General features: G+C 34.7%; 1 pseudogene; it reads right to left on the bottom strand.

The window, feature by feature from the left end:
• Positions 1–397: 397 nt before the first annotated feature.
• Positions 398–10,132, bottom strand: LOC117106391 (annotated as a pseudogene).
• Positions 10,133–10,523: the final 391 nt, after the last annotated feature.

The following is a 10,523-nucleotide window of genomic DNA, read 5'->3' on the forward strand; positions in this document are numbered from 1 at the left end:
AACTGAACCTTATCAAAACTGCGTAGGCGCCTTAATAAATTAAGTAGGGATTTGGCTTTCTGCACCTGCAGTTACCCTGTCGAGGGATGCTGAAATCGTTTGATAACTGCTATTTTCCCTCCCTCCCAACATATTCAGTTGTAGATTAATCAAACGTGGGCAGTGTATAAATCAAACGTGGGTAGTGTATAATACAATTTAAGTTAGTAATCATAACAGCATATACAAGTTCAAGTGTGTTGGTTGTTCTTGCCTTGTCGACTTACTAGTTGATTGTTACCATTATGCCAAAAATCCATGTTCCTCATCCGGGCTTTTAAAAAAGGAAAATAATTAGGATCGTCTTTTCAAATCACCAAACACAGACGAACAACAAAAGCTTCCAGGACAAGTCAAACATAGTCAAAGTCATTTATTCATCGAAAGGAATTTGCATTGCTCGCATATAAATAATTGTTTATCAACTATTTTAAATTGATACAAAGTTACAAACATATGGATATCAAAACATAAAAAACTTAGTTAATCCAGCATACATCAGAGCAGTTGAATAAACAATTATTTTAACTGGTTACGGAAAATGATACAATATAGATTTAAATTAAAAGTAAAATTTGAATATATTGTCTGCCATGCCCCGAGCAAATATGACCAAACACAGGCGAATAAAAAAGTACAAGCATATGGATATCAAAACATTAACAATTATTTGTAAACCCGGTATACATTAAAATATATATTAAAAAAAAACACTTCACCATTAAAACCCTTTACGAAAAATGATAGAGTAAATTTAAATAACAAGGAAAATTTAAAGATGTCTGTCATGAGCTAAATATGACCAAACACAGAAGAATAACAAATTCAAAGTCAACGCATAATGTTTTTTTTTTCTTTTTTCTTTTTTCATAAAGGAAACCAATGGATCACCAACGGCCACCACCTCTATTTAAGAACAACGGAAGTCATCTTTTATAATTCTCGTAATTCACCGAAACCCCGAGACAACCAAGAGTGGTTTTAACTCAAAGACCATATTTTTACACCTGGTGTACCGAAAGCTTTATAATTTTGTTATTGATATTCGCCATGCAAACTTTCAAGAAAATTTTTAATATTTATAATAATTATGATTTTTAGACAATACCACATGTAATAAAATGTTTTGAAAATCCTTTATCGTTTAATGGCATGTATTGCGTATGGCTTCGGTGATCGAATTATACCAGGGACACACTCCTTTACAGAGGGGCAAGGTTTATCATCGGGCACCTTGAAGGTAAACCGTTGCATCAGGTTCATTATGAAAAGAAAAAGTTCCATTCTAGCTAGAAGCTCACCAATACATACCCTTCGACCTGAAAAATAAATCAGAATTTAATGTTAAATGATATCGAATTGTGAAGCCAGTTTAACGTTTGTTTCTTCAGTGTAAATAAAATACCTGTATTAGAATAGTAAACCAGAACCACTAATGATTTTTAAATGCGGCCACGTGTTTTGACCAATAAATTGATGTTTACACAGTGTCTTCAACAGAACATATTAACCCATCAATAAGAAAAGCTTTTGCCAAACACAACATAAAACGTTTCTACTTCGCGAACCAAGTTTAAGACGCACATCACTTTTGTCAGACCTCATTAAAATTACAGCTCAGGAAATACACGAACAAATATTTCAGATAAAGGTCGTCCAAAGTAGGGGTGCAGATTTGTATTCATACATCTAAAAAAACAGCTCATCAGTTATAATCTCCGTGGGGCCCTGGCGTTGACTGTTGAAGTCATAATAAGTGAGCGAAGGGAGCGTTAATTTTGCGAGCGGAGCAAGCAAACAGACGTTGGGGCCAGGGGCCCACGTAGGGCCTAGGTCGGGGTCCAGGGGTCAAGTCCCCTGGTGTGAAGTCCCCTGGTGGGGTCCGATAGGGCTTCGCCCAATTGTGCTCAGCAGAGCTTATGGAATTTATGAATTATTAACTGAGATGTCAGAGAACATAGAATGGTACATAACAGATGAAATATTTCAGACAATTTTATGACAAAACCAACATAGATTACATAGGCCAACTTTCGGAACTGGTATAGGCCTATGTCCTATGTACTTTATGTAGGTGTTAATAAATACTAAGAATATTTTAGTGAGAAATAAAAAATGTTTTAATAATGCAAAGCAGATTGATCACAAAATCAGAAACAAATGTCAAACATCAGAATCCTAGCTTTATTGCTGTCGGCGCCCCATTGAATGTTTAAATTATATTTTTTTAAAGTACAATGTCGGAGCCCCTCGTCCTTGGGCCCTGGCGCTCCGCTAACATCCACAGTCCCAGGATTGATTGGATTATTGACGGAGCATTTATTCAAATTATTCAAACGGGGCGCTTATTCGCGCGAGTAAGGTATACGCTGTTTGGGTGCAGTGCATAATACGATACATACGTACCAGTACCAAAAGGCATAAATGTCTCTTGCTTTTTCAAGGTTTTCATGTCTTCTATTAAAAACCTCTCCGGTTTAAACTCAAAAGGCTTTTCCCAGTAGTCTGAATCATGGCTGACGCTCCACAAGTTTGCCAATATCATAGAACCAGCTGGTATTTTGTAACCCTTTATTTCTATATCTTTGGTCGTAGATCGTGCTATTAGTGGCGCAATGTTGCTTAGCCGTTGTACCTCCATAATTGTAGCCACCAGGTAGGGCATTGACTGACGGTCCTCCCATGTCGGCTCTTTTTCTTGGCCTAAATCTTCGTCTACCTCTTTCTGAACCTTTAAATATAAAAAATTACGCATTTAACGCACATATTGGAATTCAAGCTAAAACATGTCATTTAACTATTAACATTATTTTATTTAGTAAGCGCGCTTAAAATCCGGTCACATAACGCGCTGACTACTCGTCGGCTGACGCGGTACCAGAGAACGCGAGGGGAGACACGCGCAATCAAAGATAATATTGTATTATGGCTGTACGGTATGTTACTTTTATGAACAAACTGCAAGAGCATGTCCGCTGTTTTAAAAGCGTCGTTTCAAAAAAAAAGTTATAGTAATTATATAATTAATATTATGCAATAGAAACAGTAAATCATTTTTAAGATTATAAAACATAACCTTTATTTTCATTGTCATTCGTATTTATACAGGCTGTACAAACAATTCAAATTAAGAAGAATCAATTTTTTAAATATTGTTTAGCGAACAAGTACTTTTAAAGGTCGTCAGAAAAGGGTGAAAATTTTTTTTTTCTTATTTAGCTTAAATATTTTTCAGAAAATAAAAATAAAATTTTAATGATGAACGTAAACAGTGCAATAATGCAATTGATAAATGCTTTAAATTTATAAAATTAAGGAAGATATATATATATATATGTATATATACATATATATACACATATATCTCAGGGGAACGAAGAGCGTAATACATACTTATTTGTTAATTTACATTTTTAATTAAAATACGTCGGATCTTCAGTCTTCGTTAATTAAAATGTCACAAATTAACTATAATTGAAAGACTTTTAATTCATTTAAATAATTTACGAGAGCACGGAATTAACGCGAGCACACACGCGCGCAAATATTCGATTATATATGAATTCTAATACGCTGTCCATACTAAGTGATGTTAAAGCACCATTCCCGGCAAAATTTCACTAAAAACTGACCTTTTTTAGAAAATATGCATTTGCATTACTCCAATTATTATAAATCATTGAAAATATTGGCATGAATTTTAGTTTTACGTAAAAGAATTTAAAAAATGAGAAATACAGACTATTTCTCATAAGGGATTACCATTTTCTTAACGAATTCTTTGTTACTAGACAAATTCAGAGGTTGTAGATCGCATCCGCTGGAATGCTCTCACTTTTATGTATACTTTATAGTCAATAAAGTGCGCCCTCTTTAATGAAATTAGTTTTTGTACTTTTCACATCTCTCACACTGCGGTCGATCGAGTAGGCCTGGCCCCGTGCCCCAGTGCTGTGCACTGACTGCACTGTCCATACCTACGCCACTGGACCTAAGTATTATTAGCTGTCTCTTATACACATCTAGATGTGTATAAGAGACAGGATTTGCTATAATATGACTTCATGTAGGCTATGCTTTCTAATGTTGACACCAGCTTCTAAAACCAAAACATTTTGAATAAAGCAAGAAACAAAGAGTATGCAATGTAACCATCTAATTTATTTTCAAATCCTCATTCTTGAATGTGAAATTCTATATTTTGGAAATTTTGCATGAAATCTGTCAACCACGTTGTCATGGTCGAGGTTGTTTCACCTATCACAATGTATTCCAACCATCATGAGGCTATTTAAATGAGCATTTGTCATAACAGAACGCAAATTATTTTTAATTAGTCTCATTGAATTATTACATGTAAATATTTCTTTTTATTTGTTTGTTCCCCGACAAAATTTATCGTCTTCCCCGAACAGCGTTGGATAGGCTAATGTTTTCGGCGCCTACGATATTTCTTCTCACGACCTATCGCAAAATCAAACATGAAAAATTCATCCGCATTTATTTTTTGTGTGGAACACAAAAAAAAACCAAATTTCATTCTTATTTTACATTTTTTTCATTCATAGGAATGTCTAAATTCAGTTAAAAACTAGCAATTCCGTATTATATTTATAAACCTTTATAACATTATACAAAAATTAGATTTTTCTTAAAAACTGAAATTTTGCCGGGAATGGGGCTTTAATTATAAAATATAACTGTTAACCCAATTAAGTATGTGAAATTAATATGCAATGTACGTAACTCATATACTTTGCATGTGTTCATCGAGAAGATTATGACACAAAATGGACGGTGTGTACCCCGTGACTTTCGCAAACCAAGGAGCGGAATGTCGCATCTCTTTATATATATATATATATGGCTCTGATATAGTAATAATAAAGGCGCCGCTCTTGTTCGTTTATTTTCTGTAGTTTCTCCACTTAGTAAAATATCCTAATTTTACCCCATTCGCGGGAGGGCGGATGTTCCATCAATTTTAATGCAAATACGCGGAACAGCTCATTCTTCTGCTATTTAAGTTCTTTGGCGCAATCAACAATCAGCAGACGGGAGGGAGTAGGGATGGATTCGTTGGCCAAGCGTCGTATGACCGCAGTGTTAAGGTGTCCTGCGTTAAGGTGCATTCACACCGAATCTGAAGTTTCGGATCGGAAAGCCTACAGAACCGACCAGAACATCGTGTGCAAGAATAGGGACGCGACACTGGCGTTCACCGCATCGGAAACGCTTTACAGTATCTAAAAGGACAAAAGCCAAAAACTAAAGTAGTAGTTTTTAGATGAATTTTTCTACTTGAGTGAATGATACCTTTTGATGAGCTAATGAGATTGGAATACCGTAGCAGGCAACAACAGAAACTTTATATACGTCTTCATTATTATTATTCTTGTAAATGATACTTTTACAAAAGTACAAATGTGCATAAGGGTGCTACCAAGAAAACGAAAAAAAAAAAAAAAAAAAAAAAAAACACAAACACAAACGAATTAAGTCAAAACTAGACAAATGTAAGATCTAAGAGAATAATAACCAGTACAAAATAAAATTTTCTTGAAACGAGGAAGAATCGTTTGCTTTCATTTCGGCTATTAATTACAAAATATCAAATATTTGTCCTAACTTGATTTTTTCATATTTACTAAATAATGTAAAGTAAATGATTTGGATTCTATTTATGATTTATTGTAGTGTCAAAATTAATAAATAATACTTTGTAATAAAGCTACTGGGACTTGACAGAAACCAAGGACGATGAACTTTTCAGTAAAAAGTCCTTGAAGTAACTGAATGTATAACCACCTAAAATCCACTGAACCATGAGACATCCCATATCAATAGACAACTAAGCAAGTCATAAAAGGAGATATTAAGGTAGCTGTAAAGGTTATCTTATTGAATTAAATTACTTATTGAATTAAGTTATATTTTGAAGTTTTCATTCTGTCTATTTGTTCTGCAATTTCAACGGCGGCCACAGGCTCATAGCTAAATTTATCAATTGACCTGAATACTGCAATGTAAATGTAATAGTCTGTGTCTGCCATTGTCATTTCCGTTTACTGCAGATGAAAGTAAAATATTACTTTATATTCAGAAAATTTGTTCAATTATACAATAAATGAGCACTGATTTGCAATGGTAAATGGTGGTATGCGATGTGTGCAATGGCATGGCCTTTGAGATACTATATATATTACGACACTATACCTGAAAGAGTACGGTCTTGTACTTATTACATGCCGTTATACTCGTCAATAAGTCTCGTATCTCGTATCCATCACATTTATTGATGAAATTTATGCATTACTGATTATACTTACAGCTTTACTCTTAATCGGTTTTTTTTAAATAGTAGTAGCAGTTTTAAGTTGTGTTGTTAATATTATCTTTATATTTTTTAAAGGGTCTAATATACCTGTAGCCTCTTTTATTAGATATTCAAATGTGTTTTTATCAGGGTAAAGCAAGGATTATGCGCGGGGCGATGATGCCATAATGGGATTTGAGTGAACGCATGTAACTATAGATATTTCGGTACAGCCATTTAACTTATACAAGATCAGACTGAATTCGGTTATTTATGTTTAGTAACATTTTATAGTAAATTAATTTATTTCTCAATCGTAATCGCATACCTTTCTCTGAACTTCCGGGTAGTTTACCAAATATAATATCGTCCACATAATAGTAGTACTGGTAGAGTCCGTTCCACCGCCAAACAGATCAAGAACTATCCGCCATAACGTATTCATTGTAAACAGGTTTGAATCCACGCGCTTCCTCTTGGATTCAACAATATATGCGTCAATGATGTCACGAACATTGTCAGAATCGAAAGTCTCCAGATGTTGATGTATAATATCATCAATGAAGATTTTCTGAGATGCCACAGCGTTACGAAAAAAATTGTACATTGGTGTGTAGAACAAAACCGGAATGACGTTCACTGGGGTCACGAAACTGATATGTTTTTCTAAATATCGCATCCCACCCAGAAGTTCTTTAAATTTTGGATCGCTGTAGTCGAATCGATCTCCAAAGGTAATGGAACAGATGATATTGGATACTGCATTATTTACACAGTGGAATGGATTAAAGGAGTCGGTGTATTTATCAAATTCTTGACACAAGTAGCTTGATTCTAGGTTTATCCGACTTTCTAAGCTTTTCTATCCTAAACCGAAGTTACGTAAAATTCGGTAAGTCCATCGTCGTCGTTCGTTCCACGCATGCCCATTTTCGAAAACAATGCTTCCTGTAAAATATTTAAGATACCAAAATCTAAATTGAAGGTACATTTGAATGAATCACTGTATCACAGTACTGTATATCTCTCTTAATTAATTTATCTGAAGGGCCAAATTACATTTAGAGTTGATCTCACGGGCCAAAGATATTCTCCGAGTCCCAAGCAACGTGTTACACTTGATGGAATTAAGGCTTGGTTCAACTTTGCTGATTGCGTTGCAGACGAATTGGGGTGCATTATTTACACAGTGGAATGGATTAAAGGAGTCGGTGTATTTATCAAATTCTTGACACAAGTAGCTTGATTCTAGGTTTATCCGACTTTCTAAGCTTTTCTATCCTAAACCGAAGTTACGTAAAATTCGGTAAGCCCATCGTCGTCGTTCGTTCCACGCATGCCCATTTTCGAAAACAATGCTTCCTGTAAAATATTTAAGATACCAAAAACTAAATTGAAGGTACATTTGAATGAATCACTCTATCACAGTACTGTATATTATGTACTCTCTTAATTAATTTATCTGAAGGGCCAAATTACTTTAGAATTAATCTCATGGACCAATTAAATTCTCCGATTTGCAAGCAACATGTTATAGGCCTACTTTATGTCCCCAATATGGAACTCTGAGAAAGGCTGACACTGGCAAAATCCTCCTGTTGGCCCTAAAGTCATTTGAATGTTTTAGGAAAATTTCAAATTCTATTAGGCCCATGTTTTTAATTGTACTACAACACAAGGACACTACATTAATTATAATTATTGCAACCATAAGATTGATTTCATATTTTCTAAAAAAAAAAGAGAAGACACCTTTTCACTATATTTTGCTTATTGATGATCTTATTGCTTGCTTCTGTAAAATCCTCACAAAATTAAAGTGGTGGCGGCAGGGAGGGGCGATGTCCCAAAATCTATGACAATTTTGAAATTTGGAATGCTTTTAGGCTCGTAATCGATCTTACAGCCTCATATTCTGTAATTTGTTTTTCTCCTTAACGAAATGTGTTGGGTTCTCCGTCGGGGGAGCTCTCTCTGACGGGTGTCCTGCCACCGCAACTTGCACCACCACTTAATTTTAATCGTCGCAAAAAAAGAGTTTGTTGGAAAGTGATGGTTTTAAGTAGCATGATGAGTGGGAAACTGCCGCATTCAAAACAGCTGTCCTCGAATAGTTGAATATGCCTTATAATAAGCAGGCTTACATATTTGAATTAATACAAATAGGCATGTTTTATCCATTACGTTATTTGCAGGCCCATAGGCAGGATTTTAGATGGGGAGAGGGGTGCACTTGCGAGCCTTATAGCTAGGGCCGTTTAGGCCCCCGCTCGGGTCCGAAGGCCGAGAATCTCCGGTAAAGTAGCATTTTGAGACCATATTTAATGGATTTTTGAAATCCGTAATTCCTGAAATATTAAAATTTCAATTCATTTGGGTGTTGTTAGGAACCTGATGTCAATTACAACGCAGGCCTAGACTATATCGTAGCTTTTTGTTCATATGGATCAAAGTCTCAACAAATTTCGTAACAAAGTCATTAATAATCAACAATTTAAAAGAGCTGGCAAATGAAATACAATGATGCGTATAGCATTTTGCCATTTTAAAACGTTTTAATGAAATAGAAGGGGAGGATGCGACCACACTCTCTGCACCCCCTTGCCTGGGGCCTGGTTTGTCTGGCAAAGCCAAGTGCCATGTCCTTTAAAACATAAAAACACTTCGACTATGAGATCTCAGGCTACTTATAATAAACAAGTCTATGATAAGGTTTTTAATATGCTATTTCATATTTACCTCCACTAAGACCACCAACCTTGATGTTTTGATTTGTTGGTAAGGTATTTAATTATAGATCCCAATGTTGCGTTTTGGTTTTCACTTTATTAAAAAACAATTATATTCATGGAATGATCATTATTTTTAGTTTTCTTGAATATGTTTTTATAATTTTCTGTTTTTCTCGTGGGCTAGTAAAAATTGCTCCGGGTGCCGCTTATAAGAACCAGAGGTTTATAATGTATACCGTATTGAAATGTTAAAATATGCATTTATGAAAATTGTTACCTACTTTTATATATTGCATTCGGCTACCCTTTACTTTTTAAGGTTTTCATGTATATATAATTGTTAAACATGTAAAAGAAATAAATATAACCAATTCTAAGCAGAAAATGTGAGTTTATCAGCATATAAATAATATAGCCTATTATAATGAAATCCCAATGAATTGCGTTTCTTTTAAAACTTTTGGGGTTATTCCTTTCAGAGTTGTTGTTTGCAATTAAATTTATAAAAACATTTTCTCACTTAAACCACTTTTGGTATGTAAATTTTAGTCTGAGTGCTAAATATATTTAAATAAAATTTGAAAATATGAAATAAATTGTGCTGTCTAACTTCAGCTATTTTTACCTGGAATTGTAAATCCTAATTGTATAATAGGTATAATAGGTCTGTCAGCTAGCTTATCACCATGCTTCTTCAGTGTACAATTCACAGCATCATAGCTATTCAAAATTACAGCTGTCGTCCATCCTAACTTCACTGTGAAGATGTCTCCATATTTCATAGCCCACTTGTTCAAAGTCAAATAATTCTCCTTTTCGAAATAAAAGATAGAGCCGACGACCGGCCAACTACGGGGACCTGGTGGTAACCCATTCGACCGGAGAAGTCTTAGGGATAATAGAAATACGATTAAGAATACTATTATGGTTTGGATATAAACTGAAGGCAATATCGCCTGGTCGTAGGACACCATTTTCTTGTTGAATTGCCTTGGTTAGCAGCTGATAGTCTAAAGTTCGGCGAAATTGTGGAATTTGTGTATTGTTATCGGCGTATATATTGTCTGACAAGGCCAAGTGCTACGTCCGGCTTTAAAACATAAAAGTACTTCGACCGTAAGATCTCGGGTCCACTCACAATAAACAAGTCCACCAACCTTGACCTTTTTTATTTTTTGGTAAGGTATTTAATTACAGATCTGAGTGGGGTCCCCTACTCCAAAATGACCCAATTGTTAAAATACAATAATTATAACTAAATATGATATTTTGGATTTGCGTCAGGAGAATCAATTAGGGGCCTATATGTATTTTGCCCAACCTGTCGTGAAAATATATTGAATACTCAGTGCGTGATTCAATATACATTTTTAAATGACATTTCTCAAGCAATAAAATATCGTCACGCACATTTGTATTTGTGGTATTTTGAAGTT

The sequence above is a fragment of the Anneissia japonica genome, unplaced genomic scaffold, assembly GCF_011630105.1.
Source record: "Anneissia japonica isolate Jap-2015-1 unplaced genomic scaffold, ASM1163010v1 scaffold142_len1259957_cov175, whole genome shotgun sequence".
NCBI classification, from domain to species: Eukaryota; Metazoa; Echinodermata; class Crinoidea; order Comatulida; family Comatulidae; genus Anneissia; species Anneissia japonica.